The sequence below is a fragment of the Saccopteryx bilineata genome, chromosome 2 (assembly GCF_036850765.1).
Source record: "Saccopteryx bilineata isolate mSacBil1 chromosome 2, mSacBil1_pri_phased_curated, whole genome shotgun sequence".
NCBI classification, from domain to species: Eukaryota; Metazoa; Chordata; class Mammalia; order Chiroptera; family Emballonuridae; genus Saccopteryx; species Saccopteryx bilineata.
This window is the reverse complement of record NC_089491.1, coordinates 5,194,178-5,214,462: the sequence shown is the minus strand read 5'-3', so window position 1 is coordinate 5,214,462 and position 20,285 is coordinate 5,194,178. Positions and strand designations below refer to the sequence as shown.

The 20,285-nt window shown below is 49.7% G+C and overlaps 1 non-coding gene across 1 annotated transcript; it reads left to right on the top strand.

Annotated features, from left to right (window-relative positions):
* The first annotated feature begins 5,246 nt into the window (after nucleotides 1–5,246).
* Nucleotides 5,247–5,322, top strand: TRNAI-GAU (transfer RNA isoleucine (anticodon GAU)). Its single transcript has one exon. It is a non-coding gene; the product is annotated as a tRNA-Ile (tRNA).
* The last annotated feature ends 14,963 nt before the right edge of the window (nucleotides 5,323–20,285 follow it).

The window sequence follows — 20,285 nt, the reverse complement described above, 5'->3', positions numbered from 1 at the left end:
CCACTGCCCACAGGTGGGAAGGAACTGATGACGAACGGGCAACAGAAAAATGCCCCCCCCCCCGGAGCTGGCCACGTCCTCATCCCCAGAACCTGTGACTGCGTTTACATTAGATGGCACTGGTGAGTGAAGATAGCAGTGGAGTTCGGCTGCTGATCAGCTGACCGTAGACCAGGTAGATGAGGCCGGGGGAGGCAGGTGGGCCCAGGATCACCACAGAGGAGGAGGGAGAGAGGTCGGAGTGACACAGTGTAAGGGCTTGGTCTGCGCGGCTGGCTTGGAAGATGGAGGAAGGAGTCATGAACCGAGAGCTGCAGGTACCTCTGGGACCTGGGGAGGAAGGAGAGCTGCTGCACTTGCCCTCAGCCTGCTGAGACAGGTGGGCACTTCCAGCCCAGACAGCAGGTAAGACAATGCACTGGTGTTGTTTTGAGCCACTCAGCTTGTAGCAATTAGTGACAGCGGTGATTGAACCCTGGCACAGGGGCATCGCGCAGTCCCACCCACCCTCTGTCGTGGACATGAGCCCCGTGGCCCCTCACCCCGAACAAATGCCAACGATCCAAGCCGAGGAATCTAGAACCATCTCGCCCAGCAGCCTCTTTTCACAAGCGGGGACACAGGCCCAGAGAGGGTGGCAGGGCCGCCCAAGTGCCTCAGCACTATGGAGCCTTCCCTGAACGGCCTCCCCAGGCTCCGTGGCTCCAGGCCCCCGGGGGGCATCCGTCCAGTCCTGCGTCCTGCATGCCCTGAGCTGTTGTCACGTGTCCCCTCCCTGCTGCCAGGGGCTAAAGGCGTCCAGCCACTTAGATCTTCATCGTGTCTCCCTTTGGCCTCCAGTCAAGCTCTCACTTGTGAAAATTGAGAGCAGGAAGTTTGGGTTCTGTTAACGGTGGGAAAACGGCTTCTTCTCTGGGAGAGAGAAGCCCTCTCCCAGAATACAACATCGTGCGTGCTATGGGTAAATGGGGTCTCCCTCCCCAAAGTCATAGATTGAAGCACCTGGTGCCCAGGACCTCAGAATGTGACTCTATTTGCAACGAGGGCCTTTAAGGGAGCGATTCAGTTAAAATGAGGTCACTAGAGTGGGCCCTGAGCCAACAGGGTAGGTGTCCTCACAAGAAGAGCAAATTGGACACAGACACAGAGGAAGGGCCCCGGGAAGATGCAGGAAGAAGACGGCCGTCTACGAGCCAAGGACATCTAGCCACTGGGGCCGGGAGGAAACAAGTTTCTGTTGTTTAATCCACAGGACTGGCATTCTGTCCTGGAAGCCCTGGGGGACAGTGGTTTTACAGGTCAGCTGGCTGTCACCTGTCACCACAGGCAGAGCTAGGCTCAGGGAAGACTGGGACACACACCAGGTGAGTTTGGGGGCACATCTGGGGGCACCACGCTGGCATGGGGAGAGCACTGTGCAAGCAGTTCCCTGGAGGTGCTGGCATCTCCGAAGACACCATCTCGGGCCAGAGCCCCTGCCCAGGGGAAGCCACTACCCAGCCCAGTGGCTTTGTACCAGTCTGGTACAAAGTCCTCGAGTCCCCGGCCCCTTCTCTGCCTAGGAAAAACTCCAAGGGGCAGGGGAAAGGGACAGCAGGAGCTAAAAAATGCACTAACTCCCAGGTCATTTGCCATCTGGCTCCAGGAAGAGAATGAACATCTGGCCTGCGCTCTGACCGAGCGTTTATGTAACCCACGTGTGAGCACACGCAGCTCGGGCAGGCCGGTGGGGCTGCGGCCCTGGCCACGCTCCGCCTGACTGCTCTGCGTGCAGAAGGGGCCGCCTGGGAACGGGGCTGTCCTGGGGACGCCATGATGCTGGACCACGGTGCCTGGCGTGAGTGTAGAGCTCATGCACACACGTGTACACGCACACACGCCCTGCCTCGCTGTCTGGCCGGCCTGGGTTTTCCCACAGGTGAATTCACCCACAGGAGAGCTGAGGTCCCCCCCAGCTGTAAGATTTTATAACATGAACATGCACAGACACACCTGCATGTAACACTTGATGTGCTTTGGTACAAACACACGTAGATGCACATAGGTTCACACTCACACATGGGCACCTTTGTACATACACCTATAGATAAAAAGGTCCCCTAAATGGTGCTCACACCCACAGTAAACCTCTCTACTTGCATCTGATGCACACACACATCCAGGCCTATGTGTATACACGTTTATACACACATACATGTGTGTGCTCTTCCACAAGCACACACACACACATTTGCATGCACATATTGGCATATGTCGAGCTTGCCAGAGTTAGCAAATAAAAACACAGGACACAATATTTGGGATATACTTATACTAAAAAAACCGTTCATTTCCCTGAAATTCAAATGTCTGTGTGTCTTGGATTTTATCTGAGGACCCCAACGTGTATGCATATACGTGCGTTCACACACACTCGTGTAGCCGCCAGGGTCGCTGGGCCAGCCCTGCACATGCCGTCTCCCAATGAGAGTTCCCAAGGCCGGCCCCCTCCATCGGGTAAGTAGGCCCACAACTGCAATCCCCGCCCCCCCCAGGGCGGGTGGGAAAGGGGAGGGCTTCCAGCCGGGGCTCAGAGCTCCAGGCTGGCTGGGACCCTGAGAAAGCACCCGGGCCAGCAGCCGGCTGTGAGGTCTGGCAGCAGCCTGAGCCTGGGAGCCCCACCCGCAAGCTGGGGCCCGGCCTCGAGGAGGAATGTCCATCTGGGGTCAGAGATGCAACCGGAGGCCCTGAGGCCCAGCCCGGCCTCCTCTCCATCTGGTGCTGCCCGCTGGGGGAGACACATGGGGACAAGGGTGTCCCCAGATCCTGATTGCTCGGCCTAAATCCTCAACCAGAGGGTCTGTAGAGGGACACCGGCCAGCAGGGTTCAGGGAGGACCTTAGCTCAGAGGCAGGGGTGGGAGAGACGCAGACCTGCCCCTCCCGTGTGACCAGGGCAGCCTCCCTCACCCCCTCAGCAGAGAGGAATTCTGTCCTGATCCCTGGGCCAGCAGATGTGTGCCGCGCCTCCTGAGAGCTCCCAAAGAACAGGGTGAAATTTTTTAAAGAAAGTATTTATTTCCCTGATTTATGTGTTTTGGTTATACAACAATGCATTTTCTTTTCTTTTCTTTTTTTCTGAATGCATTTTCTTTAAAAAAAATATTAGTGCATACAGGAAAAGTAAAAATATTTTGGTTATTCCTTTCAGATATTTTTCTATGCATTCATAAAAATATAGATGCATTTTGACAAAATAAAGCTGTTCTATGCGATAGTCTTGTGAACTGGTTTTTTGTTTTGTTTTTTTTTGTTTTTTTTATTGACTTTTTAATTGATTTTTAGAGAGAGGGGAGAGAGAGAGAAGGGGGAGGAGCAGGAAGCATCAACTCCCATATGTGCCTTGACCAGGCAAGCCCAGGGTTTTGAACCGGCAACCTCAGTGTTCCAGGTGGACGCTTTATCCACTGCGCCACCACAGGTCAGGCTGGTTTTCTTGTTTACTAACATATTGTGGCCATCTTTCTGCATCAGGGTCCAAACATCTGCATCTCGACTGATACAACCTCACGGTGATCCCTTGTGTGGAAGGACCATCTTTCCTTTAAAAAAAAATTAGATTGCTACTAGTTTGTTTTTACGATGAATTTCACATAACATAAAAGTAACCAAATTAAAGTATGCTTCGGTGGTATTTAGTATATTCACATGTTTGTGCTACCCCCTTCTCTATCTAGTTCAAAAACATTTTTTTTCTTTTCTTTTTTTTTTCAAAAACATTTTTATCATCAAAATATAAAACCTTGGCCCTGGCCGGTTGGCTCAGCAGTAGAGCATCGGCCGGCATGTGGAGGTCCCAGGTTTGATTCCAGGCCAGGGCACGCAGAAGCAGCGCCCATCTGCTTCTCCACCCCTCCCCCTCTCCTTCCTCTCTGTCTCTCTCTTCCCCTCCCACAGCCAAGGCTCTATTGAAGCAAAGTTGGCCCAGGCACTGAGGACAGCTCCATGGCTTCCGCCTCAGGTGCTAGAATGGCTCTGGTTGCAGCAGTGCAATGCCCCAGATGGGCAGAGCATTGCCCCCTGGTGGGCATGCCGAGTGGGCAACCACCAGTCAATCTGCTTTCTGTCTCTATAGATTTGCCTATTGGACATTTCACATATGTGGAATCGTGTACTATGTGGTATTTTGTGTCTGGCTTCTCTCGGCATCCTGTTTCTTAGATTCACCCACGTTCGTAGCAGGTGTCAGCACATTATTTCTTTTTTTATAGCTGAGTAATATTCCACTGGATGGACCACATTTTGTTTATCCATTCATCCTGTGATGGACATTTGAGTTGTCTGTGCCTTTTGACCATTGTCAATCATGCTGCTGTGAGCATTTATGTGCCAGTATTTGTTGAGCACCTATTTTCAGTTCATCCAGGTACATACCTAGCAGTGGAACTGCTGAGTCACCCGGAGGTCTATGGGTAACTTTCCAGGGAACCACCAAACTCTCCCACACAGCAGGTTACCCTCCCACAGCAGCGGGGATGGTTCCGGTTCCTCTATATCTGTGCCCACACTTGCCTCCTTTTTAGTTACAGCCACACTAAGGGTGTTGAAGTGAGACCCCCAGTTTTTCTGTAAATGTGAAGAATGCAGCGATAACCCTTGTCTGTACCTCTTTTCTTTTCTTTTTTTTTTGCACAGCTGCCTTATATTGTTAAATTATTCCTGGCAGTGAAATTACTAGACCCGGGAGTGAGTGTGAGTATGTGCGAAATTTTTTTTAAAAAAAGGTTTTTGTGGGGGTTTTTTGGTGTGTTTGTTTTATTAAGTGAGAGGCGAGGAGGCAGGGACAGACTCCCACATGCACCCTGACCGGGATCCACCCAGCAAGCTCCCTACCGGGCGATACTCTGCTCATCTGGGACTGCTGCTCCATTGCTCAGCAACTGAGCTATTTTAGTGCCTGAGGCGAGGCCTTGGTACCATCCTCAATGCATGGGGCCAACTTGTTCGAACCATTCAAGCCCTGGCTATGGGAGGAGAAGGGGGGGAGTGGAGAGGGGAGATGCAGATGGTCTCTTCTCCTGTGTGCCCTGATTGGGAATCAAATCCAGGACTTTCACATGCCAGGATAATGCTCTACCACTGAGCCAACCAGCCAGGGCTGAAAAAGGTTTTTGATGAGTATTATCAAATAGGTCATCACAGAAGTTGTACCAAGTTACCCCTTCTCTAGCAGGATAAGCGAATGACCATAAAAGTACAGCAATTTTTGCCCTGGCCAGTTGGCTCAGTGGTAGAGCGTCGGCCTGATATGCGGGAGTCCTGGGTTTGATCCCCGGCCAGGGCACCCAGGAGAAGCGCCCATCTGCTTCTCCACCCTTCCCCCTCTCCTTCCTCTCTGTCTCTCTCTTCCCCTCCCGCAGCCGAGGCTCCTTTGGAGCAAAGATGGCCCGGGCACTAAGGATGGCTCTGTGGCCTCTGCCTCAGGCACTAGAATGGCTCTGGTCACAACAGAGCAATGCCCCAGATGGGCAGAGCATCGCCCCTTGGTGGGCGTGCCAGGTGGATCCCGGTCGGGCGCATGCGGAGTCTGACTGCCTCCCTGTTTCCAACTTCAGAAAAATACAAAAAAAAAAAAGTACAGCAATTTTTGAACTTTATAGCCACTGTCGATCTAACTTTAAAACTTTATAGTCCCTTGTCTTCTTTTTGCCTCTTACCATTACCACGCTAAGAAGACTGTTATAGGATGAATCATATCCCTCCCCTAAAATTCTTATGTTGGAGCCCTAACCCCCAGGACCTCAGAATGGGACTGTATTATTTGAAGACAGGGCCCTTAAACATGTGGTTAGATTAAAATGAGGTCTTCAGTGTTGGCCCTGACCCAACATGACTGGTGTCATAAGAGGAGAACACTTGGACACACAGAGGCAAGGCCATACGAGGACACAGCGAGCAGGCGGCTGTGCGCGAACCCAGCAGAGAGGTCTCAGGAGAAAACAAACCCGCCAACACCTTGATCTTGGACTTTCAGCCCCCAGAACTGTAAGAAAATAAAACTTGAGGTGTTTAAATTGCCTGGTCTGTGGCATCTGGTGATGCAACCCTGGCAAACTCACACGGAGCCTGAACATCCTCTCATGAGCTGGGTAGTCATCTGAATTGTTCCTTGTGAGTTTCCTGGCCCCACACCTGTTCTTGTCCTTCCCTACCTAGTTAAGGAATCGAAGCTGCGCTGAGAGCCGCTCACCTGTGCTGGTCAGCAGCCCAGCATGTCCCAGGTGAGACCACGCTGCTGGACCGAAGCAAAGGTCCCCGGAAGCAGGTGGCCTCTCTCAGGGCGTGCAAAACAGGGCAGGGCAGGGGTTTCCAATTATTAAAAAATAAGGAAGCCCATGTCCTACTTGCAGAGTTTGGATAGAATTGGTCTGGCTGTGGTCTCCATGGAGTGATTTTTTTCCAACCTCCCAGGCGATTCCAGTGCAGGCAAATTGTGACCCACCAGCCCTGACGTCCAGGACCTTCAGCCGGGGAGTCCGATGGCATCCGTCTGGGGTAAGGCCTGAGCCCCTGTGGTTCGCTGCCCAGGTAGGTTCGGGAAGGTCCAGTGCCTAACTCTACCGTCCCCACGGGAGTGAGGCGGAGGGAAGGCTTGCCCCCTGGAAACTGGCTTGCGTTTATTCTGTGCGTGTAAGACCGCAGTCGCTGGGCTGCTAATTCAGCAGTGTTTCCTTCCGCCGATGAACCCACAGACGGCTTTGGGAGTCAGCAGGACTGGGCTGCAACACCAACGTCCCGTCGGGGTCTCCAAAAAGTTGCACCAGTCTCTTGACTGAGCCTCAGTTGTGGCATCCCTGCAATGGGGAGAGTGGAGAGGTTTGGAGAGTCCACGGTGTCTGCAGTGGGTGGAGCTGGGTTTGTGTTATCCGCCACTGGCATAGCTGTGCTCCGACGGGAGGCTCTTGGAAAATGGTCACTGGGATGAAACGTGTTCTGTAACCCGGGTGGGGCTGAGCACACTCACAGGAGACCAGACTGTCCCCCAAATGCCACCTCCCACCCTCAGGGGAAAGCCAAGTGCCCCCTCCCCTCGCCTCCAAGTCTGGAGTGTCATGGACACTCCATGCCAAACATGACACTAAGAGCTTCCATCGATAAGAGCCCACCAAGTACCCTACTGCCAACAGGGACCCAAACCAAGAAATCTGCCACTATTGTCCTTACTTGCTAAGTTCACAAAGGAAAATGGGTGAGCTGCGTTTTTGTTAATGGACCTCAGAGGCCCAGAATCGGGTTAATTGTAATCTTTGGCTCATACAACTGTCACTATTGAGACTTGATGCTTTTGGAGTTTGCTCTTATTTATTTAAAATGTATTTATCTTTATTTTTTTATTATTTTTATTTTTTTTAATTTAAAAAAAAATTTTTTTTTTTTTTTTGTATTTTTCTGAAGTTGAAAACGGGGAGGCAGTCAGACAGACTCCCGCATGCGCCTGACCGGGATCCACCCTGCACGTCCACCAGGGGGCGATGCTCTGCCCATCTGGGACGTTGCTCTGTTGCAACCAGAGCCATTCCAGTGCCTGAGGCAGAGGCCATAGAGCCATCCTCAGCGCCCGGGCCAACTTTGCTCCAATGGAGCCCTGGGTATGTGAGGGGAAGAGAGAGACAGAGAGGAAGGAGAGGGGGAGGGGTGGAGAAGCAGATGGGCGCTTCTCCTGTGTGCCCTGGCCGGGAATCAAACCCGGGACTACTGCACGCCAGGCCAACGCTCCACCACTGAGCCAACCGGCCAGGGCCTGTATTTATCTTTAGTAGTAATGAAAACCCGCCTGACTATTGGTGGTGGCACAGTGGATAGAGTGTAGGCCTGGGATGGAGAGGATCCAGGTTCAAAACCCTGAGGTTGCTGGCTTGAGCACGGGCTCACCAGGTTGAGCGTGGGATCGTAGACATGACCCCATGGTCGCTGGTTTGAAGCCCATGGTTACTGGTTTGAGCCCAAGGTCACTGGGTTGAGCAAGGTGTCTCTCACTCTGCTGTAGCCCCCCAGTCAAGGCACATATGAGAAAGCAATCAATAAACAACTAAGGCAGTGGTTCTCAAACTTTTTGAAGTCCGGGCGCATTTAAAATCCTACAAATAATTGTAGGCACATTATATACAAATTTCTGAGAAATATGTTATAATAAATTAAGTCAAATATTAAAGAAAAAAATATAAAGTCCAAGCGTGCTTTTACGGTAATTAAATGAAATAAATACGACAAAATTAAATTTATTCTGACATTACATTTTTATGTTACATTTTTTGAGTTATGCATTTTAGAATTCATAAAAAAGAGGGGTTAAAATATAAAAAAGTGACAAAAAAGTTATATATATATATATATATATATATATATATATATATATATATATATAAATTCTTAGAAAGATTCAGTAAATTCGGCAGGTCCCAGTGCAAATGTGTTCAGTTTTTTCATTCTGGTGTTTATGAGAAACATGAGCCTGATGTGTCCTAGAGATTTCTTCAATGTTGGGCATATATTTGAAAGGCAAACTCTCATTTCCTCATTAATACATTGAAGAATTCCTCTCTTTTTACTCTTGTGTTGAGTGCAGAAAACCCCCACCATACATACCATCTTAACTTGACACCAAACAAAGGATAGAAGAAACTTGCCTCCAGTCTTTCCAGGGAACATGGGGGTAGTATAAACAACCCAGCACCACAGCTTAACAGCCTTTTGCAACCTAATCAGGCAAGTGAGGTGGGGGGTTGGGCAGACTGTCAGCTTACAGCCAATTCCCCACATCTCTGTCCCCAAAAATCTAAACTCCAAAAACCCTGTTGGTTTTTTGGTCCCCAACAGGCACATATTTCTCTGTAATACCATAGGGTGCACCAGTGTGCCCGATGTACACTTTGAGAACCACTGAACTAAGGTATCTCAATGAAGAATTGATGCTTCTCATCTCTCTCCCTTTCACTCTGTTCGTCCCTAGCTGTCCCTCTCTCTTTTCTCACTAAAGAAAAAGAAAAGTAATAGTGATGAACATTCATGAAACCCCCAGTAAAATCAACACTGACAATACACACCTATTTCCATGTGCTCCTACCCAAATCCCAAATTTTTTTTTTTTTTTTTTTTTTACAGAGACAGAGAGTGAGTCAGAGAGAGGATAGACAGGGTCAGACAGACAGGAACGGAGAGATGAGAAGCATCGATCATTAGTTTTTCATTGTGCATTGCGACACCTTAATTATTCATTGATTTCTTTCTCATGTGGGCCTTCAGCAGACCGAGCAACCCCTTGCTGGAGCCAGTGACCTTGGGTCCAAGCTGGTGAATTTTTGCTCAAACCAGATGAGCCCACGCTCAAGCTGGCGACCTCGGGGTCTCAAACCTGGGTCTTCCACATCCCAGTCCGACGCTCTATCCACTGAGCCACCACCTGGTCAGGCCCAATTTTTTTAATACTATTTTTATATATAGATATCTAGTTAAACTCTCTTTTTTGGTTTTCTGTGTAGTTAATCATATCTGAAAATAACATGTTTTATTTTTTCTTCTTCTACCCTTATGTTTTCAATTTATTTTTTTCTAATCTTCTTGCTCAGTGGGATCTTCAGTACTCACTGTTGAACGGAAGGGGTAACGGTAAGCACAGCATTTCTTGTTTCTAACCTCCAGGGGATACCAAGGAAGTCCCCCTCCATTTTTGAAGTTGAGAAGCTTTTATTATAAACTTAGGTCACACTTTTAAAAATATTTCTTTAGCATCTATTAAAATGATACTGTAGCTGCGCTGTGGTGGCTCAGAGGATAAAGTGTCGACCTGGAATGCTGAGGTCGCCATTTTGAAACCCTGGGCGTGCTTGGTCAGGGCACATATGGGAGTGATACTTACTGCTCCTCCCTCACTTCTCTTTCTCTTTCTCTCCCCTCTCTAAAATAAATAAATAAATAAATGTTTTTAAATGATACCATAGTTTTTTCCCCCCTTTAATTAGTGTGTGAAATGACATTGATTCTTCTAACATAAACCATCCCTTGCAATCTTGTGATAGAGTACATTCATCTTGTAGATTATACTTTTTGACACACTATTGTATGCAACTTGCTAATGTTTTAGGTTTTTTTTTGTTGTTTGTTTGTATGAGAGATGAGAAGCATCAATCATCAGTTTTTCATTGCGACACCTTAGTTGTTCATTGACTGATTTCTCATACGTGCCTTGACCGCGGGCCTTCAGCAGACCGAGTGACCCCTTGCTCGAGCCAGCGACCTTGGGTCCAAGCTGGTGAGCTTTGTTCAAACCAGATGAGCCCATGCTCAAGCTGGCGACCTCGGGGTCTCCCTCCCTCTCTCTCAAAAAAAAAGACCCTGGCCAGTTTGCTCAGTGGTAGAGCGTTGGCCTGGCGTGCGGGAGTCCCAGGTTCGATCCCCAGCCAGGGCACACAGGAGAGGCGCCCATCTGCTTCTCCACCCTTCCCCCTCTCCTTCCTCTCTGTCTCTCTCTTCCCCTCCTGCAGCCGAGGCTCCATTGGAGCAAAGTTGGCCCGGGCACTGAGGATGGCTCTGTGGCCTCTGCCTCAGGTGCTAGAATGGCTCTGATTGCGGCAGAGCGACGCCCCAGATGGGCAGAGCATCGCCCCCTGGTGGGTGTGCCGGGTGGATCCCGGTCGGGCGCATGCGGGAGTCTGTCTGACTGTCTCCCCATTTCCAACCTCAGAAAAATTAAAAAAAAAAAAGCTAAATTTTATGGGTGACATTGATCAATAAGAGCACTTAGGTTTCAGGTAAACATTTCTATAGCATTTGAACTGTTTATTACGTTGTGTGTTGTAGTTGTTGTTTTTTTAATCTGTGTATTTATGAGCAAAATGTGCCTGATTTTTCCCTTCTTGTACTGTTCCTGTCCCGTTTTGTAACCCAGGGTATGGTGGCCTCGGAGAGTGACTCTCTATACCTGGTCTCTGGAATAGTTGGGTAATAGTGGAAGGATTTGTTCCTTCCAACCATCCAGTCCTGGTGTTCTCTCTCATTGTTACGTTCCTGAACACGATGCTGGAAAGAACGGTTAACTCTCTGATCCTCTTTGACAGTTATAAGCAAGGATCCCACCTCTTGGTTCCGCTTCGGGAAGTCATATCTTTCTAAGTTCTAGTCCATTTCATCTCAGTTTGCAAATCCATCCCCGTAAGATTGCTGATAGTATTTTCTTATTATCCTTTTATTGTCACTCTCTGTAGCTCAGCCCCTCCGCTGTCATACTGTTCCCTCCCTATCCCTCTCTGCACTGCCCACCCCATACTATCCTCAGTTTCTTCTTTCAGCTCTATGTTTAGGACCTTTTCCTTCTGCTCTCATTAGGATCCGTCTATTATTTTTTCTATAGCTCTTCAACAGGTGCTCGATTGCTTTTCAGCCTTTTTTTTTTTTTTTTTTGGTAACGTGAGGGAAGTAACTTCTCTGATAATTAGATACAAAAGTCTGTGTATGCTGACTAGATCTTCAGATCTGCATTTGCTGACATATATATTTTTTTAAACATAAAATTTATTTTTAATTTATTGTGTTTACATAGATCCTAGTGTCCTCCCGAATATATCCCCCCTCCCCTGTGTTCCCCAGCACATCCTCCTTGTCCTCCTCCCCATAACGCCCTCCCCCCTTCCCTCCAGGATTTGCTTTTCTGCTCTCATCCCATCCTCTCATCCCCTTTCCCTCTGTCCGCTTTACTTCTGGATCCTTTGATCCCGCCTCTGTCTCTATTCCATTCCTGTTCATATTGCTCGTTGGATTCCACAGATGAGTGAGGTAATATGCTATTTTTCTTTCTCTGCCTGGCTTCTTTCACTTAACATAAGTTTCCAGGTCCATCCATGTTGTCGCAAAAGGTAATATTTCCTTCTTATTCATGGCCCCATAGTATTCCATTGTGTATATGTACCACTGCTTTTTTTTTTTTTTTGTATTTTTCCAAAGTTGGAAATGGGGAGGCAGTCAGACAGACTCCCGCATGCGCCCCACCGGGATCCACCCGGCATGCCCACCAGGGGGCGATGCTCTGCCCATCTGGGGCATTGCTCTGTTGCAACCAGAGCCATTCTAGCGCCTGAGGCAGAGGCCACAGAGCCATCCTCAGGGCCTGGGCCAATCTTGCTCCATGGAGTCTTGGCTGTGGGAGGGGAAGAGAGAGACAGAGAGGAAGGAGAGGGGGAGGGGTGGAGAAGCAGATGGGCGCTTCTCCTGTGTGCCCTGGTTGGGAATCGAACCTGGGACTCCTGCACGCCAGGCCGACACTCTACCACTGAGCCAACCGGCCAGGACTGTACCACTGCTTTTTAATCTACTCGTTCACTGATGGACACTTGGGCTGTTTCCAGATCTTGGCTATTGTAAACAATGCTGCCACAAACATGGGGGTGCATTTCTCCTTTTGAATCATTGATGTGGTGTTCTTGGGATATATTCCTAAAAGTGGGATGGCTGGGTCAAAAGGCAGTTCGATTTTTAATTTTTTGAGGAATCTCCATACTATTTTCCACAGTGGCTGCACCAGTCTGCATTCCCACCAGCAGTGCAGGAGGGTTCCCTTTTCTCCACACCTTCTCCAGCACTTATTCTGTGTTGTTTTGTTAATGAGCACCATTCTGACAGGTGTGAGGTGATATCTCATTGTGGTTTTAATTTGCATTTCTCTAATGATTAATGATGTTGAGCATTTTTTAATATGCCTATTGGCCATCTGTATGTCCTCTTTGGAGAAGTGTCTATTCTTTCTTTTGCCTATTTTTTGATTGGATTGATTGTCTTCCTGGTGTCGAGTTTTACAAATTCTTTATAAATTTTGGTTATTAACCCCTTATCAGATGTATTGTCGAATATGTTCTCCCATTGTATGGGTTGTCTTTTTATTCTGTTCTTATTGTCTTTAGCTGTGCAAAAGCTTTTCAATTTGATATAGTCCCGTTTGTTTATCCTGTCTTTTATTTCACTTGCCCATGGAGATAAATCGGCAAATATATTGCTGCGAGAGATGTCGGAGAGCTTACTGCCTATGTTTTCTTCTAAGATGCTTGTGGTTTCACGGCTTACATTTAAGTCTTTTATCCATTTTGAGTTTATTTTTGTGAATGGTGTAAGTTTGTGGTCTAGTTTCATTTTTCTACAGGTAGCTGTCCAATTATCCCAACACCATTTGTTAAAGAGACTGTCTTGGCCCTGGCAGGTTGGCTCAGTGGTAGAGTGTCGGCCTGGCGTGCAGGAGTCCCAGATTTGATTCCTGGCCAGGGCACACAGGAGAAGCGCCCATCTGCTTCTCCACCCCTCCTCCTCTCCTTCCTCTCTGTCTCTCTCTTCCCCTCCCGCAGCCAAGGCTCCATTGGAGCAAAGTTGGCCCGGGCGCTGAGGATGGCTCCATGGCCTTTGCCTCAGGCACTAGAATGGCTCTGGTTGCAACAGAGCAATGCCCCAGATGGGCAGAGCATTGCCCACTGGTGGGCATGCTGGTGGATTCCAGTCGGGCACATGCAGGAGTCTGTCTGACTGCCTCCCTGTTTCCAGCTTCAGAAAAATACAAAGAAGAAAAAAAAAGAGGTTGTCTTCACTCCATTGTATGCTCTTATCTCCTTTGTCAAATATCAGTTGTCCATAAAGGTGCGGGTTTATTTCTGGGTTCTCTGTTGCTGATATATTTTTATTTATTTTGTTTTATTTTATCTGTTGGTCTGCAGGCCTGCCTCTAATTGAGAAGGGCATATTGAAACCTCTCACAAGGTGATGGTAGACTTGTCCCCTTTCCCTTGGAGGTCTGCTTTTGTTTTGTGTATGTGTGTGTGTGTGTGTGTGTGATGTGTGGTGTGTGTGTGTGCATATTTGGGTTTATTACAACTTTTGGATTATTGGCAGCTTTTTCATCATGTAGTGACCTCTCCATTCTTTTTTTTTTTTTTTTTTTTTTTTACAGGGACAGAGAGAGTCAGAGAGAGGGATAGACAGGGACAGAGAGAGATGAGAAGCATCAATCATCAGTTTTTTGCTGCAACACTGTAGTTGTTCATTGATTGCTTTCTCATATGTACCTTGACCGTGGGCCTTCAGCAGACCGAGTGACCCCTTGCTCAAGCCAGAGACCTTGTGTCCAAGCTGGTGGGCTTTTTTTGCTCAAACCAGTTGAGCCCGTGCTCAAGCTGGTGACCTCAGGATCTCAAAGGGTCCTCTGCATCCCAGTCCGACACTCTATCCACTGCGCCACCGCCTGGTCAGGTGACCTCTTGACGATGCTTTTCAAGCGTAAGGCAAACTTGTCTGATATCTATCTATTAATACATCTCCTCACATACATGGTCGTGTAGGTGTGTGTGCGGCTCCGTTGGGGTTATTTTTACCCTTTCGTGTTTTTGGCAGCTCTCTGCTGGACTTCATCAATTTGGGTTTTCTTTTCCCTACCGGCCTGCGAACCACTGAACCGTTGAGCTGGGTCCATTTATGTTTATTATCATTCTGGACATATTTCAACTTGTTTCTAGCATCTTTTACATTTTCTATTTGTTCTTTCTTGTTTTGTTGTTTGTTTGTTTTTTCTGCTTCCTTGTCCTTATTTTCTGATTTGAGGTTGTTGGGGTTTGTTTTTTTTTTTTTCCTGAAGTGAAAAGCAGGGAGGCAGAGACAGACTCCTGCATGCGCCCGGCTGGGATCCACCCGGCATGCCCACTAGGGGGCGATGCTCTGCCCATCTGGGTGTTGCTTCGCTTCACCTGGAGTCATTCTAGTGCCTGAGGGGGAGGCCAGGGAGCCATCCTCAGGGCCTGGGCCAACCTGGCTCCATGGAGTCTTGGCTGCGGGAGGGGAAGAGAGAGACAGAGAGGAAGGAGAGGGGGAGGGTTGGAGAAGCCAATGGGCGCTTCTCCTGTGTGCCCTGGCCGGGAATCGAACCCGGGACTTCCACACGCCGGGCCAATGCTCTACCATTGAGCCAACCAGCCAGGGCCCTGATTTGGGATTGGTTTTTCTTTTTACTGTTCTCTCTCTCTCCTAACTTTTTTTTTTTTTAACGTGTTCTTCCTATTGCTTTGTCACTGTCAGAATAATAGCATGTCTCTGTAGCTTATAAGCGGGGCAATGCCAGTCTTCCTCCCAAGTAACACGAGGTCTCTAGCTGCAAACCCCTATCAGATGTAGGTAGACAGTCAAATAATTCTTTTGTTAAGCCCGCCCCCAAAGGAAACCCCTGTTTCCTGAGATGTTTGTTTTACTTTTCATACGTGGTTAGCGCCCCTGTCCCCAGGCCCTGGGCACCCCGTCATTTCCTGCTTTGGAAACGCACGCCTCCCACCCGCCACGGTTCCTGCGGAGGGGGTGGCCATGCGCTGCTGGGGTCTGGGCTCATTGATAAGCAACTGTCCTTATTTCCCCCTTTAGCCTTCATGCCTCAACTTCTCTTTCATATTTTCCTTATCCTTCTCTGCTTTCTGTTGTGTACTGAGAAAAAGTTCACATATGTCTACTTCACTTCGGCTGCAATGGAATTCATCTCTTCAGTCAGTTTACAGTTATGTATTTTATTTTCAACCTGGTTTTTACTCCTTGAAATACCATTAAAAAATTTTTAATTTATTGATTTTAGAAAGAGAGAGGGAGGGAAAGAGAGAGAGAAATGATTTTGTCATTTTGTTGTTCCACTTATTTATGCATTCATTGGTTGACTCTTCTTTTTTGTGCGACAGAGACAGAGGAACAGATAGGGACAGACAGACAGGAAAGGAGAGAGATGAGAAGCATCAATTCTTTGTTGCGGCTCCTTAGTTGTTCGTTGATTGCTTTCTCACATGTGCCTTGACCGGGGGGCTCCATCAGAGTGAGTGACTCCTTGCTCAAGCCAGCAATGTTGGGCTCAAGCCAGCAACCTTTGGGCTCAAGCCAGTGACCATGAGGTCATGTCTATAATCCCACGCTCAAGGCCAGTGACCCCATGCTCGAGCTGGTGAGCCCGTGCTCAAGCCAACACCCTCGGGGTTTCGAACCTGTGTCCTCTGTGTCCCAGTCTGACACTCTATCTACTGCACCACCGCCTGGTCAGGCTCATTGGTTGCCTCTTGTATGTGCCCTGACTGGGGATCAAACTCACAACTTTGGCATATTGAGACAACACTCTAACCAATTAAACTACCCAGCCAGGGCTAGAAGTACTATTTCGGTTGGCATTTTATTTATTTATTTATTTATTTTTGTGACAGAGACAGAGAGAGAGGGGCAGATAGGGGCAGACAGACAGGAAGGGAGAGAAATGAGAAACATCAATTCTTTGTTGCGGCTCCTTAGTTGTTCGTTGATTGCTTTCTCATATGCGCCTTGACCAGGGGGCTATAGCAGACAGAGTTACCCTTTGCTCGAGCCAGCGACCTGGGGCTCAAACTGATGAGCCTTGCTCCATCCAGATGAGCCCACGCTCAAGCTGGCGACCTCGGGGTCTCGAACCTGGGTCCTCCATATCCCAGTCCAACCCTCTATCCATTGCACCACCGCCTGGTCAGGCCTGTTGGCGTTTTAAATCTGTCTGTCCATTCTAGACAGTTCCCTTGTGTCTGCCTCATCGAGCCACATCCTTGATCTGGATCCCTACGTGATACCTTAGTGTTTCTGCGTTCAGAACCTGACCATCGTGACCATAGACCTCTGGTGCTCTTGTCAGCCACGACTTAGCTGTGCGTGTCCTTAATCTTTGCTCAGGGGCGCCTGGTGTGGTCTTCTCTGAGGCCCCTGGGGCCTGGTTTGGCCACGGTATTTTCCCTCAGAGGGTTGGCTGTTTCCGCTGTAGCCCCGGTGTTCACTCCAGGCTCAGAGCCGAAGCCCCGGGCTAGCCCACTGCCACCGGCATCCCTTGAAGCTGGATGTCTGCTAAGTTGAACCAGTTTCCAGCTCTCTGGACCTTGGGCTGCCCACAGCCCTAACTCCAGCTCCCACTGCTGTGGCTCCAGCACCTGATGGCACGTGTCATTCTCCAGCCACTGAGGACCCAGCTCACATTTGTCTGTTTGTCTTTTGTTTGGGGTGGGGGCGTTCCCTGAGATCTTCTCCCTGCTATGAGACCTGCAATGCTTCTAAGAATACTCTCCAGCTAAGGTCAGTTGTTACGGGGCAGGTGTGTCCCTTAGACCTCCCACTGTCACGATGCAGAAGCTGAGCCCCTCGCAGCACAGCACAGAGAATAAGGCCAGTGACAGCGTAATATCCGTGTCCGGTGTCATGGGGACACTAGACTTACTGGAGTGACCACTTCATAAGACATATATGTGTCTAATCACTATGTTGTTTAACTGAAACTAATAGAATATTATATGTCAACTGTAATTGAAAAATAAAATTTTTTGCCTGACCTGTGGAGGCACAGTGGACAGAGCATTGACCTGGAACACAGAGGTTGCTGGTTTGAAACCCAGGGCTTGCCTGGTCAAAGCACATGAGAAAGACAACAAAGAGCTGATGCTTCTCACTTTGCCCCAGCCCCAGCCTTTTTCTCTCTCTCCTCTCTCTAATGTCAATAAATAAAATCTTTTAAAAATAACTAAATTTAAAAAAAAGAAAAATAAAATTTAAAAAGACACTGAGGTCCCTCCAGTACTGAAATTGAAGCCCATTTATGGGCAGCTGGAAGCCCATGCCCCTGGCATGTGCCCCAGGCTTCTCTTTGCAGCCCGACTCTGCCGTGATCCCCTCAAGGGCTGGCCACAGGTCTGAGCTGTTTGCCCAGCACCCAGTGGCCAGCCAGCTCTGCTTTTAGAGTTCTCACACCTCCCTTTGAGAACTTTCCCTCACTTGCCTTGCTGCCAGACTTGGTGCTGCAGCCGGGCCTGTCTCACCTGCTGCTTCTGAGCTCTCCACAGTCTGGGGACAGGGCCCAGGCTGGTTCGGGTTTGCGCAAAAGTTGGGTGGCACCTGGGGTCAAAGCACGGACACTCTGCAGCTGACTTTGACAATGCCCAACGCAGACCTTTTGTGTGTGTGTGTGTGTGTGTGTGTATTTTTCCGAAGCTGAAAACGGGGAGGCAATCAGACAGACTCCCGCATGCGCCCCACCGGGATCCACCCGGCATGCCCACCAGGGGGCAGTGCTCTGCCCATCTTGGGGCATCACTCTGCCGCAATGAGCCATTCTAGTGCCTGAGGCAGAGGCCAGAGAGCCATCCTCAGCGCCCGGGCAAACTTTGCTCCAGTGGAGCCTTGGCTGCAGGAGGGGAAGAGAGAGGCAGAGAAGAAGGAGAGGGGGAGGGGTGGAGAAGCAGATGGGCACTTCTCCTGTGTGCCCTGGCTGGGAATCGAACCCGTGACTCCCACACACCAGGCCAACGCTCTACCACTGAGCCAACCGGCCAGGGCTTTTTTTTTAATTTATTCATTTTTAGAGAAAGAGAGAGAGAGAGAGAGAGAGGAGGGAGGAGCAGGAAGCATCAACTCACATATATGCCTTAACCAGACAAGTGCAGGGTTTGAACTGGCGACCTCAGTGTTCCCAGGTCGACGCTTTATCCACTGCGCCACCAGAGGTCAGGCCAACGCAGACCTTTTTTGCATATTTTCCTGGCTGTGGTTGGGGTAGGTGAGACCCTTGGAGTGATAAAACATCAGCTATGTGGACAGGTGATAAGTAAATTCCATTGAAGGCACCGGGTTATGGCGGTTAATAGCTTATGTGTAGAGGTCAGAGAGACTGGAGTCCTTCCGCCCAGAGAGCTGTGACCCCAAACACGTGACCCCATCCAGCCAAGCCTCACATCTCCATCCTCACAGTGGGAATAACAGTCGTATCTTGCTCCTAGAACGCTGGTGACGATGGAGCGTGCCCGTCATGTAGAGGGGCTGATGTGCGTCCCTCAGTGCCCGGCACTCCCACCTCTGGCCGGTCCTCAGTGCTGAGGAAATGGTGTGCCCGCCTGTGAGCCCCCACTCCCAGATGTTGGCAGCGCCACGGGTGCCAGGCTCTAGACGAGCCTTTGACACGCGGCGCCACATTTTGCCCTCAGAGCCATGAGAGGTAAGAACTTCCATGGTCTGTAATTTAAGGATGAGAAAATCCAGGCTTACGAAGGTGGACAGACTGGGGCTGTGTGGTCTGGCTGGCCACGCAAGGAAGGTGGGAGCTCTGAGACCCTCCTACAGCGATCCTCCCGGCTCTGGCTGAAACCCTGGCCCACATCCTGGTCTGGAGCAAGCCTTAGGCCCGTGGGCTGTGGTGCCAGAGCCACTCCAGCAGGAGGGGGCCACATCCTGAGAGGGGTCACGTTCTAGGCCTAAGGAAGGCTGCAGGACCAGTCCTGGTGTTTTCTCAGGCTGGCTAAAGAAACAAGCCCAGTGCTGGGTCTTCCTGTTACAATAACCCCCTTCCTGCCCCTCAGAGAGCCCCCTCCCCACTTGGCAAAGCTCGGAAGAGGGGCCGGAAGGTGGCAGGTTTATCTTCCCGTCCTTATGAGGAGAGGCCTGGTTGGAATGTGTCCCCTGATAATGGCTTATGAGGGGCTGGGGTGGGCGGGCTGCCTGTCACAGGCTCTCTGAGACGTGTGGGGTGACTGATAAGGGCTCTAGAGGGCCGTTGGAGCAAAGCCCCCCTCAGACGAGCTGTGGGCAGGGCCTGACGAAGAGCCGGTGTTCACAGAATTCCCCGCCATCCATCAGATATGTAGGGATCACAACATGGGTGTGGGGGGAAGGAGGGGACCAAGTACAAGGGACCTGAGGTTGACAAGTGAAAAGAGGAATTCTCCAGGGATAAAATTCTTGTTTTTATCCATCCATTGGTTCACCAAGTGCTGTAGATGCCAGGCTGAATGAATGAGTGTAGAATCGAGGTTGAGACTAAAGGGCTCTGGGATCAGCCAGGCCTGGGTTTGAGGCCAGGCTCCACCCTTCAGTGGCAGGTGACTTTGCCATGTGGGTCTCAGTTTCCTCATCTGTACAATGGGGGAGAACCAGCATCTTGTGAAGCTTTGGGGATGACATGCCTATCTCTCTCAGGCCGGGCCCTAGGGCCTGGGAATTCCCCAGTCACTAGTTTTTCAATCACACTTGGGGAAATTCTGCGGGCTGGGTGGTGAAGAATGATCCTGCACCACCTGTCTGTTCAGGGCCACGTGGAGGTCGGCGGCACACTCAGGGCGCGCCCTGGAGCCGGAGGTGGGCAGCAGAGGCCTCTCTTCTGAGGTGCTTGTCTGTGGTTGCATCTACCTCATGTGATGCTCTGCAGTCTGCCCTCCCCCCTGTCATGGCTGTCTTCATGTGGATGGCCCACCACCTCCGTCC